The following is a 14,284-nucleotide window of genomic DNA, read 5'->3' as shown; positions in this document are numbered from 1 at the left end:
GGAGAGGACTTGGATAACTATATCAAGAGAATCTCTTGTGGGAAAAGCACTCTCTTACCTGATAAAAAGAAGAGTAAGCGTCCCTCTTTTAAGCGGACTCTTTCCCCAGCTCCAGGGGCATCAGCCTCCAGGCAGTCACGACGGTCTCCTCCGTCTGGGGCAAGAAACAAGAGTCAACCCCAGGGACAAAAGAAGTCCTGGGGGAAGAAGTCTTCTAGACAAGACACGAAGGCCTCTTCATGAAGGGGCGCCCTGCTCGCTCGAGTGGGGGGGAAGACTGCTGCAGCTCTCAGGGCCCTGGCAGGAGGACTTCCAGGACAGATGGGTATTCTCCACAGTAACCTTAGGGTACAGACTGGAGTTCCAAGAATTTCCCTCTCCTCGTTTCCTCAGATCAGGTGTTCCCAGAGAACCAGAAAAGAAGCAGTCGCTCCTTCTAGCGATAGAGTGACTTTTGTCGCAAGAGGTCATTGTGGGGGTTCCCACAAAGGATCAAGGATTGAGACTCTATTCCAATCCTTTTATGGTCCAAAAACCAAATGGGGATGTCAGACCCATTTTGGATTTAAGAGGTCTGAATCGATTCCTAAGGATGCAGTCCTTCCGTTTGGAATCAATTCGGACATTAGTCTCCACCCTGCAGGGAGGAGAACTTTTGACATCAATAGGCATCAGAGATGCAGGCCCACCTGTGCCCATTCTTCCTGCTCAACTGAAGTGTCTGCAGGCAGAGATCACTGCTCTAAGGGAGGTGAGGAGCTGATTCTGACAGTCAGGACCAAGAAGAGTCCTTCTGTCCGCCTTTGTATGAGGCTGCTGGGGAAGATGGTGTCTTCATTCGAAGCAGTTCCCTATGCTCAGTTCCAGTTAGGACTGCTGCAACACAGTATTCTGTCGGCCTGGAACAAGAAGGTTCAGGCATTAAACTTTCCAATGCACCTATCGCAGGCGGTGCATCAGAGCCTCAGTTGGTGGCTCATACCCAAAGACCTGCAGAAGGGGAAATCCTTCCTACCGGTTAAAAACAAAATATGGGTGTCTTGCGAGCCACAGATGGACTAATGCCTCTAAGGAGTAAACTATTTAAGCTGCAAGCACTGAACCACGTTTCATTGCGTGTAAATAGATATAAAATAGTAAATGTGCCCGCGCTAGTATAGTGTCACATATAAAATATATAATATATATAAAAAATATTTTCACATATAAAACACATATAATGTGATAAATACAACCATACAGGTAAAATATAATGCAAATAACTATAAATGATAAACCACCAAGTGCATATAAAAGTGCAATCGTGGTAATAACTAATAAAGGTGCAACGTGCTGAAATATAAATATCAAAACACTTTCCAGTGACAAATGAGTGTATATCCCAATTATTAAATACAAATCACAAAAAACGTGAATAAATAGTGTCCATAAAATAAGTATACATCATGCTTCTTCTGATGGGTGTATAAATCACAACACGTGAAAACTGTGCTCTCCCGTGACACCCCACATGTGCTTGCGCTCACCTTCAGTCATGTGACACAGTAATTAAACGGTGTCAAAATAAGCTTTGGGGCCACTGCTAGGCTCACTGAAGATACAATGATGCAAAGACACTCCTCTCAGGTGAAACTGCTAGGTTCACTCGGGTTACAGTGATGCAAAAACACTCCTCTCAGGTAAAACCAAGATCCAAAATCATAGAAGAAACAAACAGAGGGACTCCATAGTGCAATATAGCCAGGACATTTATTAAAAGAATAAAGCCCTCCAAGAGGGTACTCACATTGGATGGGTGCTAGAGTGGGGAGGGGTAGGACGGAGCTGTCAGCAGAGGAGGAGGATTGCACATGCCATACCGCACGCCATACGATCAGCTGCTTATTATTTTACCTGTACAGTCGGGTGCACTCTAGCACCCATCCAATGTGAGTACCCTCTTGGAGGGCTTTATTCTTTTAATAAATGTCCTGGCTATATTGCACTATGGAGTCCCTCTGTTTGTTTCTTCTATGATTTTGGATCTTGGTTTTACCTGAGAGGAGTGTTTTTGCATCACTGTAACCCGAGTGAACCTAGCAGTTTCACCTGAGAGGAGTGTCTTTGCATCATTGTATCTTCAGTGAGCCTAGCAGTGGCCCCAAAGCTTATTTTGACACCGTTTAATTACTGTGTCACACGACTGAAGGTGAGCGCAAGCACATGTGGGGTGTCACGGGAGAGCACAGTTTTCACGTGTTGTGATTTATACACCCATCAGAAGAAGCATGATGTATACTTATTTTATGGACACTATTTATTCACGTTTTTTGTGATTTGTATTTAATAATTGGGATATACACTCATTTGTCACTGGAAAGTGTTTTGATATTTATATTTCAGCACGTTGCACCTTTATTAGTTATTACCACGATTGCACTTTTATATGCACTTGGTGGTTTATCATTTATAGTTATTTGCATTATATTTTACCTGTATGGTTGTATTTATCACATTATATGTGTTTTATATGTGAAAATATTTTTTATATATATTATATATTTTATATGTGACACTATACTAGCGCGGGCACATTTACTATTTTATATCCTTCCTACCGGTTGCCTGGGATCCTCTTGCAGGCAGGACGGATGCGTTGGTGATTCCTTGGCTTCGGTTCTCACTGATTTATGCATTCCCTCCTATTCTGTTACTGCCACGGCTCCTTCGCAAGCTCAGGCAAGAAAGGAAGTCGGCACTTCTGGTAGCCCCCGTTTGGCCCAGAAGAACTTGGTAGGCAGAAATAGCAAGAATGGCGGTGGGTTCCGGGTGGACCCTACCGGTACGCCCAGACCTGTTATCTCAAGGTCCAGTGTTCCGGCCTGCCTTACAAACGCTAGATTTGATGGGTGGGCTATTGAGACCCACGTTCTGAAAAGTCGTGGGCTTTCAGGTCCTGTCAGATCTACCTTGATCAATGCAAGGAAGCCAGCTTCCAGAATGATTTATCATAGAGTCTGGAAAGCTTATGTATCCTGGTGTGAATCCAGGGGTTGGCATCCCAGGAAATATGTCATAGGTAGAATTCTTGATTTTCTACAATTAGGATTAGAGATGAAGCTGGCCTTGAGTACCATCAAGGGCCAGGTCTCGGCCTTATCAGTGTTGTTTCAATGGTCGCTTGCTTCGCATTCTCTGGTCCGAAACTTTATGCAGGGGGTGATGCGTCTTAATCCTCCGGTTAAGGCGCCCCTAAACCCCTGGGACTTGAACTTGGTTCTGTCGGTGTTACAGAAACAGCCTTTTGAACCAATACGTCAGATTCCTTTAGTCTTGCTGACGAGGAAACTTATTTTTCTGGTAGCCATCTCTTCTGCTAGAAGAGTATCAGAAATAGCAGCTCTTTCCTGTAAAGAGCCTTACTTGATTATACACAAGGATAGAGTGGTACTGCGCCCTCATCCTAGTTTTTTACCGAAGGTGGTTTCAGATTTTCATCTAAACCAAGACATTGTTCTGCCTTCCTTTTTTCCAGATCCCTGTTCTTTGGAAGAAAGGTCACTACATTCTTTGGATGTAGCAAGAGCAGTCAAGACCTATCTGGAGGCAACTGCTCAGATTCGCAAGACGGATGTCTTGTTCGTGCTGCCAGAGGGTCCCAACAGAGGACAGGCAGCGTCAAAAGCGACCATTTCTAAATGGATTCGACAACTAATTATTCAAGCTTACGGTTTGAAACGGAAGGTTCCTCCGTTTCAGATCAAGGCACATTCCACAAGGGCTATTGGTGCTTCTTGGGCAGTGCATCACCAGGCCTCTATGGCTCAGATCTGCAAGGCCGCAACCTGGTCTTCAGTTCATACATTCACCAGATTCTATCAGGTGGATGTGAGAAGGCATGAGGATATCGCCTTTGGGCGTAGTGTGCTGCAGACAGCGGTACAGGGTCCTCAGGTCTGATAGCATCCTACTGGGTTGTGATTCCCCCCCTCAGTTGGCATTGCTTTGGGACATCCCATCAGTAATTACTGTGGCTCTGTGTCCCGTGATGTCCGAGAAAGAAAATAGGATTTTTTATAACAGCTTACCTGTAAAATCCTTTTCTTCCGATGGACATCACGGGACACAGAGGTCCCGCCCCTCTTCTAATACACTTATATTGCTTTGCTACAAAACTGAGGTATCCCTGGAAGGGGAGGTATTATATAGGGGGTTGAACTTCCTGATTAGGGTGTGACCAGTATCCAATACCTAGTGATACCTATATAACCCATCAGTAATTACTGTGGCTCTGTGTCCCGTGATGTCCATCGGAAGAAAAGGATTTTACAGGTAAGCTGTTATAAAAAATCCTATTTTTTGCTGATCTATACATGAGACCGTAGACCATCCTTTTTACAGAGCCTATCAGTTCTGACCACGCCCTGCTATTCTCACAGTACACAGGGCTTCTCTCAGTGCCCAGCAGCTACAACAGTAGCCAGCAGTTACAAGATGAAGCAGTTTTCGCAGTGCCCAGTAGATTATCACAGTGCCCAGCAGTGTTATTGCAGTGCCCACAAGTGTTCTCACAGTGCCCAGAACTTGATATTATAATGTCCAGTATTGTTATCACAGTGCCCAGTAGCGCTGTGCCCAGTAGCGCTGTACCCAGTAGTCATTATTCCTGTGCCAGCAATGGTATTATAGTGCCTAACAGGGTTTTCACAGAGCCCAGCTGTTGTTAATTACATTGTCCAGTAGTAAGCTTGCAGTGCCCTGTAGTTGTTTTTACATAGCCCAGTAGAATATTACTAGGGATGAGCTTCGTGTTCGAGTCAAACCCATGTTCGACTCGAACATCGGCTGTTCGATCGTACATCGAATTGCGAACGATATGGGCCATTCGTGCCAAATTCGTGTGTCGCGTCACAGCCCATAATTCACTGAGGCATCGCAGTGCATTGCTGACTGATGATTGGCCAAGCATGCACTATGACCGCATGCTTGGCCAAGCACAGCGCCGTTGGTAGAGAGAGCTGTAATTGGCCAAAGCCAGGGTGGCTTTGGCCAATTATGGCTCAGGGGGTTTAGAACATGCCCCACACTATATAAGGCCGCCTGTACGGCGGCCCTGTGTAGTGTGTTCCGGCGTGCTTAGAGAGAGAGAGAGAGAGACAGTGTCATTTCATTTGAGTTAGCTAGATTAGGCAGGACAGTCAGTGAGTTAGCTGCACCTAGTGTATTGTGTGTATATATATGCATCCCAGGTGTTATATATATATATATATATATATATATATATATATATATATATATATATACACACACACTGTATTCAGTTTAGCTAGATCCGTTCCTGTTATCTTCCTACTGGCAGGCAGGCTTGTCTTGTTACAGTATTTACAGCTACCTGAAGAAAATTGCTGGTGTTCTTTTGATCCTATTTGTAAATAGTCTAGCTGCCTGACTGTGGTACTGTTAGTGTAGTGCGTCCTCCTCACAGTGTTCACTTAAAGCTACAAGTTAGTTTAGTGTGACCTCTGCACAGTGTTCAGCTAAAACTACAAGTTAGTTTAGTGCACAGTGTTCAGCTAAAGCTACAAGTTAGGGTAGTGTGTCCTCCTCACAGTGTTCAGCTAAAACTACAAGATAGTGTAGTGCGACCTCTGCACAGTGTTCAGCTAAAGCTACAAGTTAGTGTAGTGCGTCCTCCTCACAGTGTTCAGCTAAAACTACAAGATAGTGTAGTGCGACCTCTGCACAGTGTTCAGCTAAAGCTACAAGTTAGTGTAGTGCGTCCTCCTCACAGTGTTCAGCTAAAGCTACAAGTTAGTTTAGTGTGACCTCTGCACAGTGTTCAGCTAAAGCTACAAGTTAGTGTAGTGCGTCCTCCTCACGGTGTTCAGCTAAAGCTACAAGTTATTTTTTTGCGAGCTCTGCACAGTGTTCACCTAAAGCTATTTGTAGAAGGTTGGTGGTGTTTTCCTGATCCTATCACTACCGCAGGCAGCTAAATAAGCTACAAGTTAGTGTAGTGCGAGCTCTGCACAGTGTTCACCTAAAGCTACCTGTAGAAGGTTGGTGGTGTTTTCCTGATCCTATCACTACCGCAGGCAGCTAAATAAGCTACAAGTTAGTGTAATGCGAGCTCTGCACAGTGTTAACCTAAAGCTACCTGTAGAAGGTTGGTGGTGTTTTCCTGATCCTATCACTACCGCAGGCAGCTAAATAAGCTACAAGTTATTTTTTGGCAAGTTCTGTACAGTGTTCACCTAAAGCTACCTGTAGAAGGTTGGTGGTGTTTTCCTGATCTTATCACTACCGCAGGCAGCTAAATAAGCTACAGGTTAGTTTTTTGCAAGCTCTGCACAGTGTTCAGCTAAAGCTACCTGTAGAAGGTTGGTGGTGTTCTCATACTACAGGCAGGCAGTTGATTTTGCTAGCTGCAGTATCAGTACATATATATATATGTATATATACATATATATATATATATATATATATCCCAGCTTAGTGCAGCTACAGGCCATTAGTATGTCTGGAAGGCCAACAAGGAGAGGCAGACAGTCACAAGCCAATAAAAGAGGGCAAGCAGGCTCTGTGTCTAGAGGCAACAGTGCTGGTCGTGGAGACGGTGCATCCTCATCAGCACGTGGCCGTGGGACACACTTGGCCTTTTTTTCGGCAGCTAGCCGTGTTGAGCCGCAACATGCGGAAGACTTGGTCGAGTGGATGACCAAGCCGTCCTCATCCTCCTCATCCTCTCTCACCCATGCTCAGGGTACTTTGTCTGGCAAAGCAGCGGCCTCTTCCTTCGGCTCAATGTCATCAGTGACTCCTTCCCTAGGCCCGCCATGTCCTCCTGAGGAGTCCCTCGAACTGTTTGACCACAGTGTTGAGTACATGCTCCAGGAGGATGCCCAGCATTTAGAAGGCTCTGATGATGATACTGAGCTAGATGAAGGCAGTAACGTGAGCACGGACAGAGGGGGTGCCCAAGAAGGACAGCAATCTGGCAGTCATGCTCCCCCTGCTGCAGCATACTGCCAGGTTTGCTCCAGTGATGAGGAGGGAGGGGGTGATGAGGTCACTGACTCAATGTGGGTGCCTGATAGGAGAGAGGAGGAGGAGGCACATCACCAACGAGGCAGGATGCCCTCCAGGGGCCAGCCTAAGGGCAGCACACTGACTGCATCACACCCCAAAGCTCCGCATGTGCAGGGCGCTGCAGTCTCTGCACGTTATTCAAAAAGTCTTTGGTGTGGGCCTTTTTTGAGACGAGTGCATCAGATCACACCGCTGCTATTTGCAACATATGTCTCAAGCGTATCTCGCGTGGCCAAAGCATCTCCCGCTTGACCAGACATATGTTGACCTGCCATGCAGTTCGTTGGCAAGCGTATCTAAAAGACCCACACCAAAGAACAAAGAGGACCTCTCCTTGCTCCTCATCAGCTGAGATCTCCAACCCCACTATATCTTCAGTCCTCTCTGAGACCTGTACTGAGAGGAATGATGGTGTAGAATTAGGTGTGTCACAGCCAAGCACTTGTGGGTAATCTGCTTTCGGTACAGCAACGTCAGATTGTACCAGGCAAATTTCCCTGCCCCAGCTGCTGCACCGCCGAAAGAAGTTCGCTCCCAACTATCCACATGCCCAGCGGTTGAATGCTAGCTTGGCAAAATTGCTAGCTTTTCAACTTCTGACTTTTCAGTTGGTAGACCTCTCCCCCATTCCGTGAGTTTGTGGAATGTGCGGTTCCTCAGTGGCAGGTACCCAAACACCACTTTTTCTCACGGAAGGCGATTCCGACTCTCTACCGGCATGTGGAAGGCAATGTCCATGCCTCGCTGGACAGGGCGGTCAGTGGTAAAGTGCATATTACCGCTGACTCATGGTCCAGCAGGCATTGACAGGGACGTTACCTAAGTTTCACCGCGCATTGAGTGACTCTGCTGGCAGCTGGGAAGGATGCAGGACAAGGTGCAGTAGTGTTGGAGGTTGTTCCGCCACCACACCTCCAAAATGCCACTACTAATGATTGTGACACACCTCTCTCCTCCTCCTCCTCCTCTTCTTCTTCCTCCATGGCCTCTTCCTGTGATTTGTCCTCGGAACCAGCGGTGCTTCGTAGGCGTTCAAGGGGCTATGCAAGTACGCAGGCCAAAAGATGCCATGCGGTGCTTGGGGGACAGGAGCCACACTGGGGCACAGGTTCTGTCAGCTCTGCAGGGGCAGGTTCAGAGGTGGTTGACGCCACGCCAACTTAAGGCAGGAATGGTGGTTTGCGACAATGGCACCAACCTCCTCTCTGCCCTCCAGTAGGGACAAATGACCCATGTGCCCTGTTTGGCTCATGTCCTTAACTTGGTGGTGCAGCGGTTCTTGGGCAGGTACCCGGGCCTACAGGATGTCCTGAGGCAGGCCAGGAAAGTCTGTGTTCATTTCCGCCGGTCATATAATGCCAGTGCTCGGCTGGCGGACCTCCAAAAAGGAGTTTAACCTGCCCAAGAACCGCCTAATCTGTGACATGCCCACCAGGTGGAACTCAATGTTGGCCATGCTGCAGCGGCTGCACATGCAGCAGAGGGCCATCAATGAGTACCTGTGTGACTATGGCACCAGGAGAGGGTCAGGGGAGCTTGTTTTTTTTTCCCCACGCCAGTGGGCCATGATCAGGGATGCATGCACTGTCCTGTCACCATATGAGGAGGCCACGAGGATGGTGAGCAGTGACAGTGCATGCATCAGTGACACTGTCCCCCTTGTCCACCTGTTGGAGCACATGCTGCGTGGAATAATGGACAGGGCACTTGAGGCAGAACAGAGGCAGGAAGAGGAGGACTTCCTTAGTTCTCAAGGCCCCCTTTTTCTAGACAGTGTTCCTGCGTGCCCACCAATCACACAGGAAGAGGACGAGGAGGAGGAGGATTGTGTCAGTATGGAGGTGGAGCCTGGCACTCAGCATCAGCAGCAGTCTTTAAGGGATCAGTCCCAAGAAACACATGGACTTGTACGTGGCTGGGAGGAGGTGGCTGCGGACCATGTCGTCCTTAGTGACCCAGAGGACTCCAGACCGAATGCCTCAGCAAACCTACGCTGCATGGCCTCCCTGATCCTGCAAAGCCTGCGTAAGGATCCTCGTATTCGTAGTATCAAGGAGAAGGACCAATACTGGCTGGCAACCCTCCTTGATCCACGTTACAAGGGTAAGGTTGCGGACCTTATCTTTCCATCGCAGAGGGAGCAGAGGATGAAACATCTTCAGGAGGCCTTGCAGAAAGGTCTGTGCAACGCGTTCTCAGAGACTGGGAGGTTACAAACTCCTGTTTCTGGACAACGTGTTGCTTCAGTCAAAGAGGGAGCGGTGGAGAAGGTGGCCGTCTGACCGATGCGTTCAGACAATTTTTTAGTCCGCAGCCCCAAGGTATGGTCGGTTCCAGCAACCATCGCCAGCGTCTGTTTTACATTGTACAGGAATACCTAGGGGCAAGATCTGACTTGGACACCTTTCCCACCGAAAATCCTCTGGGTTACGGGGTATTGAGGATGGATCACTGGCCAGAGCTTGCACAGTATGCAATTGAGCTACTGGCCTGTCCTGCATCCAGCGTTCTTTCGGAACGCACATTCAGTGCTGCTGGAGGCTTTGTAACCGATCACAGGGTGCGTCTGTCCACCGACTTGGTCGATCGACTGACCTTCATAAAGATGAATCAGTCTTGGATCATCACCAGCTACCAAGCACCTGATGCTGATGTAACCAAATAATTTTTTTTGAAATCTCAGATCCCTTCAAAGACTGCCTATGCTGATGCTGAGTGACTATCCTGAGTAATTATCCTCTTCCTCCTCAATGATCACGTTGATAGCTTGTAAGAACATTTTTGGTTCTAGGCGCCGCCACCAGTGCCTGAGGCCCAATTTTTCAGCCCCTGTTTAACAGGGGCGTGTCATTACAATTTTTGATGCAATACTTTGCAGCAGGGCTCGTTCCTGCATTCCAACTAGAGTTTCTGTGAGAAGTTGCAGTGTTGTGGCACCAGCACCAGTGCCTAAGGCCCAATTTTTCAGCCCCCGTTCAACAGGGGCATGTAATTACAATTCTTGATCTAATATTTCACAGCAGGGCCCTGTGAGGGCTTACAGTGTTGTGGCCACAACAACACCTAAGGCCCAAATTTCTGCTGAGTATATAGGGCAGGCCCCTACTTTCAAACATCCAACTTACAAACGACTCCTACTGGCAAACGGAAGGAGACAACAGGAAGTGAGATGAAATCTACCCCTAGGAAGGGAAATTCTCTCCTGTAAGAGTTAATATGGGAAAAACATTTCTCCTTTCCACTGATGCTTTATCACCAATCCTTGTTTCACAAAAAAACCCAAATTTTCAAAAAACATTTGTCATTGGGACAAAAAGTGAGGTTCAATCTTCTGAAGAGGAGCACAGACAGCAAAACAAATGTCACAGGGGTGATAACCTTTCCCTATGTTTTCCAAAAAGCTTAAAATAGATTTTTTTGCTGGAACTAAACACGTTAAAAATGTACCCGTTCAAAATTACAAACAGATTCTACTTAACAACAAACCTACAGTCCCTGTCTTGTTTGCACCGCCTGTATACTGCTGTTCAGAGTATATAGGGCCTGGTGGCCCCACACCTTTCCTTTTTTTTTATTTGGGTGCGGGGTTCCCCTTAATATCCATACAAGACCCAAAGGGCCTGGTAATGGACTGGGGGGTACCCATGCCGTTTGTCTCACTGATTTTCATCCATATTTCCTTAAAAAAAGACATTTTGTGCAGGGACTGTTCTAAGCACGGGAAACATGCGCCACTTTACAGGCATACTATAGACACCCCCCAGGTGTGATATTTAAATGAATATTTCACTTTTTTTTTTTTTTCACTTTAAGCATCATTAAAATCACTGCTCCCGAAAAAACGCCCGTTTTTACAACTTTTTTTGCATTGATACATGTCCCCTGGGGCACAACCCGGGTCCCCAAACCCTTTTTAGGACAATACCATAAAAATTAGCCTTTAAAATGAGCACTTTTGATTTCGGTCCGTTCGCAGGTTTTGGTGTGAACTGAACCGGGGGGTGTTCGGCTCATCCCTAATTATTACCCAGTAGCTGTTAAAGTGTATTAAATCCAAAAAACAAAAATGTATTATATTGTTTTACATATTCCTAGATGTGATGGCTGCATTTGTTTTCTTTTAAACATTTTTCCTTATTTTCTATGGCAGTTAGTGGGTTGAGACAAACCATTTTACATTGACAATTGTCACCGACTCCCTTACACTGCACACAATGCAACCATGAACACTGACCAAGAATGCTACAATGTACATTTTTTTCCCTCACCAACACCTGTACTAGTCAAGTATTATAGAGAATGCTCAGTAAAATTCCTTCTATTAAGTTATTTTGAGTTACAAGTCCTTGTGTGTCTTTATTACTATTAAATGTGTAGTGATATGTGATATGAGGAAACAAATTATATTGGATTCATAACACATAGTGTGGTGCTTCATTCATTTGGGTATAGTACACCCCATGTTCTCTTCATCCAAGAAAAAAACAACACAGTGCTTGAATCCAGCATCTCCAATCTATAGGTTCATACATACAATGTGCAAGTATGACAGCCAGAGAACTAGCATTTTCAGAAGGAATGATCAGCAATAATAGCCTCCCTGATTCTCTTATGATTTCCTTTGAGGTCAGGAGCGATAGTCATATAGTGCCCGCCTTTAAGGTCAGGAGCGATAGTCATATAGTGCCCGCCTTTGCATCAAGCATATAACTAGAGTGGGTCTGTAGTATTCATCAATTCTAATGCCCCATACACACGATCGGACATTGATCGGACATTCCGACAACAAAATCCATGGATTTATTCCGACGGATGTTGGCTCAAACTTGTCTTGCATACACACTGTCGCACAAAGTTGGTCGGAAATTGCGAACGTCAAGAATGCGGTGACGTACAACACGTACGAATAGCCAGTGCGGCTCTTCTGCTCGATTCCGAGCATGCGTTGAACTTTGTGCATCGGAATTGTGTACACACAATCGGAATTTATGCAAACAAATTTTGTTGTCGGAAAATTAGAGATCCAGATCTCAAATTTTGTGCGACAGAAATTCTGATGGAAAATGTCCAATGGAGCCTACACACGGTCGGAATTTCCGACAAAAGGCTCCCATCGAACATTTTCTATCAAAAAAAAGTGTCCACGTGCATTGGAGGAAGTATAAAAACGTCGCCAATTGCTGTCCATAGACAACAGTGTCATATAAATAAACACATTACATTTAGAATACACCAAGCAGCAAAGGCATGAGTATAAGTCTGGATCCAAATGTAAGTTTCAGGAAGTGTTTTTTCTTCAGAGTCCAGAGTATGCAGCTATGCCAGCCTCTCATATTACCTTTAGGTCTCCTATATTAGTGACAATGGTTTCAGGAAGAATTCAAAACTTTGTATATAGTTTGTAAAGTATGCAAAGCAGCTAATGTATATGTCAAAATATGCCATTTGAAACTACTAAAAATCTTACATTGTTTAACATTAATACAAATCTTACCTGTATTGGCAGGCTGCCTTTTGCTCTTTGCTTGAAATGACAGTGTCTTAAAAAAGTAATCAAAAAACAGGAAATTGCACGGGGACTTTAAATGGGGTGAATGCGGTTAGCCAACAATTGACAGTGTAAATGCAGTCTCAGTTTATTAAAATTGTCATGCAAACAGACATGAATCGTAGCCAAGCCACTGAAATTATACATACAGTAAAAAATGTCATTACACGTATCATGGTATAAAATGGAAATTGCAAAGTACACAGCCATGAAAAGTATCCAAATGCGTTTCACAAGACCATGCTCACTACATACATACATGCTATACTGGACACACACTTTATCACACTGTTTTTTGTCATATTTTCTTTATTTTTCTTTTTTCTTCATTGTTCCCTAGATTCTTAGCTCATACCATTATAGAACCAGTTTGGTTCATGCATATACATACTTCTATCATATACTGCTTTACTTTTATGCTGTTATGACAGCATCTATTGATAAATATGCATTTATGTTTCAGTTGACATTATTAATGGATACTGGGAGAACTTTGGTGACACATTCCCCCATCCCGGCCATGTCTGCCCCCCGTTTGTGCTCTGTTGGGCTGGTTTTTCCTTTGCCTCCTCAGCTCCCAAGCCGGACGCTCATTACTGCCGCCTCTGGGTATCAAGCAATGGGTAGTCTGATCCAGCCTTTGTTAAGTACATGGCCATGCTTTTTCGACCCTCTTGACTAATTGTCACAATACCATGTCTGTGCTGATACTTATTTGGTTTGTTATACCCCTGACAGATGTACTAGACAGGCATCTACCCCTGATGAAGAAGCATGGTCTTGCGAAATGCGTTTGGATACTTTTCATGCCTGTGTACTTTGCAAATTACATTCTATACCATGATACGTGTACTCATACATATTTTGTTGGAATTTTATGTGATAAACCAACACAAAGTGGCACATAATTGTGAAGTGGAGGGAAAACGATAAATGGTTTTCAAAGGTTTTACAAATAAATATCTGAAAAGTGTGGCGTGCATTTGTATTCAGCCCCCCTGAGCCAATAATTTGTAGAACCACCTTTCACTGCAATTACAGCTGCAAGTCTTTTTACGTACACTATATTACCAAAGGTATTCGGATGCCTACCTTTACACGCACATGAACTTTAATGGCATCCCAGTCCTAGTTCGTTGGGTTCAATATTGAGTTGACCCACCCTTTGCAGCTATAACAGCTTCAACTCTTCAGGGAAGGCTGTCCACAAGGTTTAGCAGTATGTCTATGGGAATGTTTGACCATTCTTCCAGAAGAGCATTTGTGGGGTTAGAGCACAGACTATGAGCCAGGCCTTCTCTTCAACATCAGTGCCTAATTCATCCCAAAAATGTTCTGTCGGGTTGAGGTCAGGACTCTGTGCAGGCTAGTCAAGTTCCTCCACCCCAAAACTCACTCATCCATGACTTTACGGACCTTCTGTCTACAGGACGACTAATAGTTGTCCTGTAGACAGATTCTCCCACCTGAGCTGTGGATCTCTGCAGCTCCTCCAGGGTTACCAAGGGCCTGTTGGCTGCTTCTATGATTAATGCTCTCCTTGCCCGGCCTGTCAGTTTAGGTGGACGGCCATGCCTTGAAAGGTTTTCAGTTGTGTCATACTCTTTGCATTTTCGGATTATGGATTGATCAGTGCTCCGTGAGATGTTCGAAGTTTGGGATATTTTT

General features: G+C 45.3%; 1 protein-coding gene across 1 annotated transcript in view; it reads right to left on the bottom strand.

Moving 5' to 3' along the window:
* The window catches only part of LOC141106407 (membrane-spanning 4-domains subfamily A member 4D-like), a 114,296-nt gene extending 101,611 nt beyond the window's left edge, over positions 1-12,685 (bottom strand). The window contains exon 1 of the mRNA XM_073597172.1: positions 12,563-12,685. The gene's annotated coding sequence lies outside the window, so the exon portion shown is untranslated. The remainder of the gene's footprint in view (positions 1-12,562) is intronic.
* Positions 12,686-14,284: the final 1,599 nt, after the last annotated feature.

Source organism: Aquarana catesbeiana, linkage group LG08, assembly GCF_042186555.1.
Source record: "Aquarana catesbeiana isolate 2022-GZ linkage group LG08, ASM4218655v1, whole genome shotgun sequence".
Lineage (NCBI taxonomy): Eukaryota > Metazoa > Chordata > Amphibia > Anura > Ranidae > Aquarana > Aquarana catesbeiana.
This window is presented reverse-complemented; position numbering and strand designations above follow the sequence as displayed.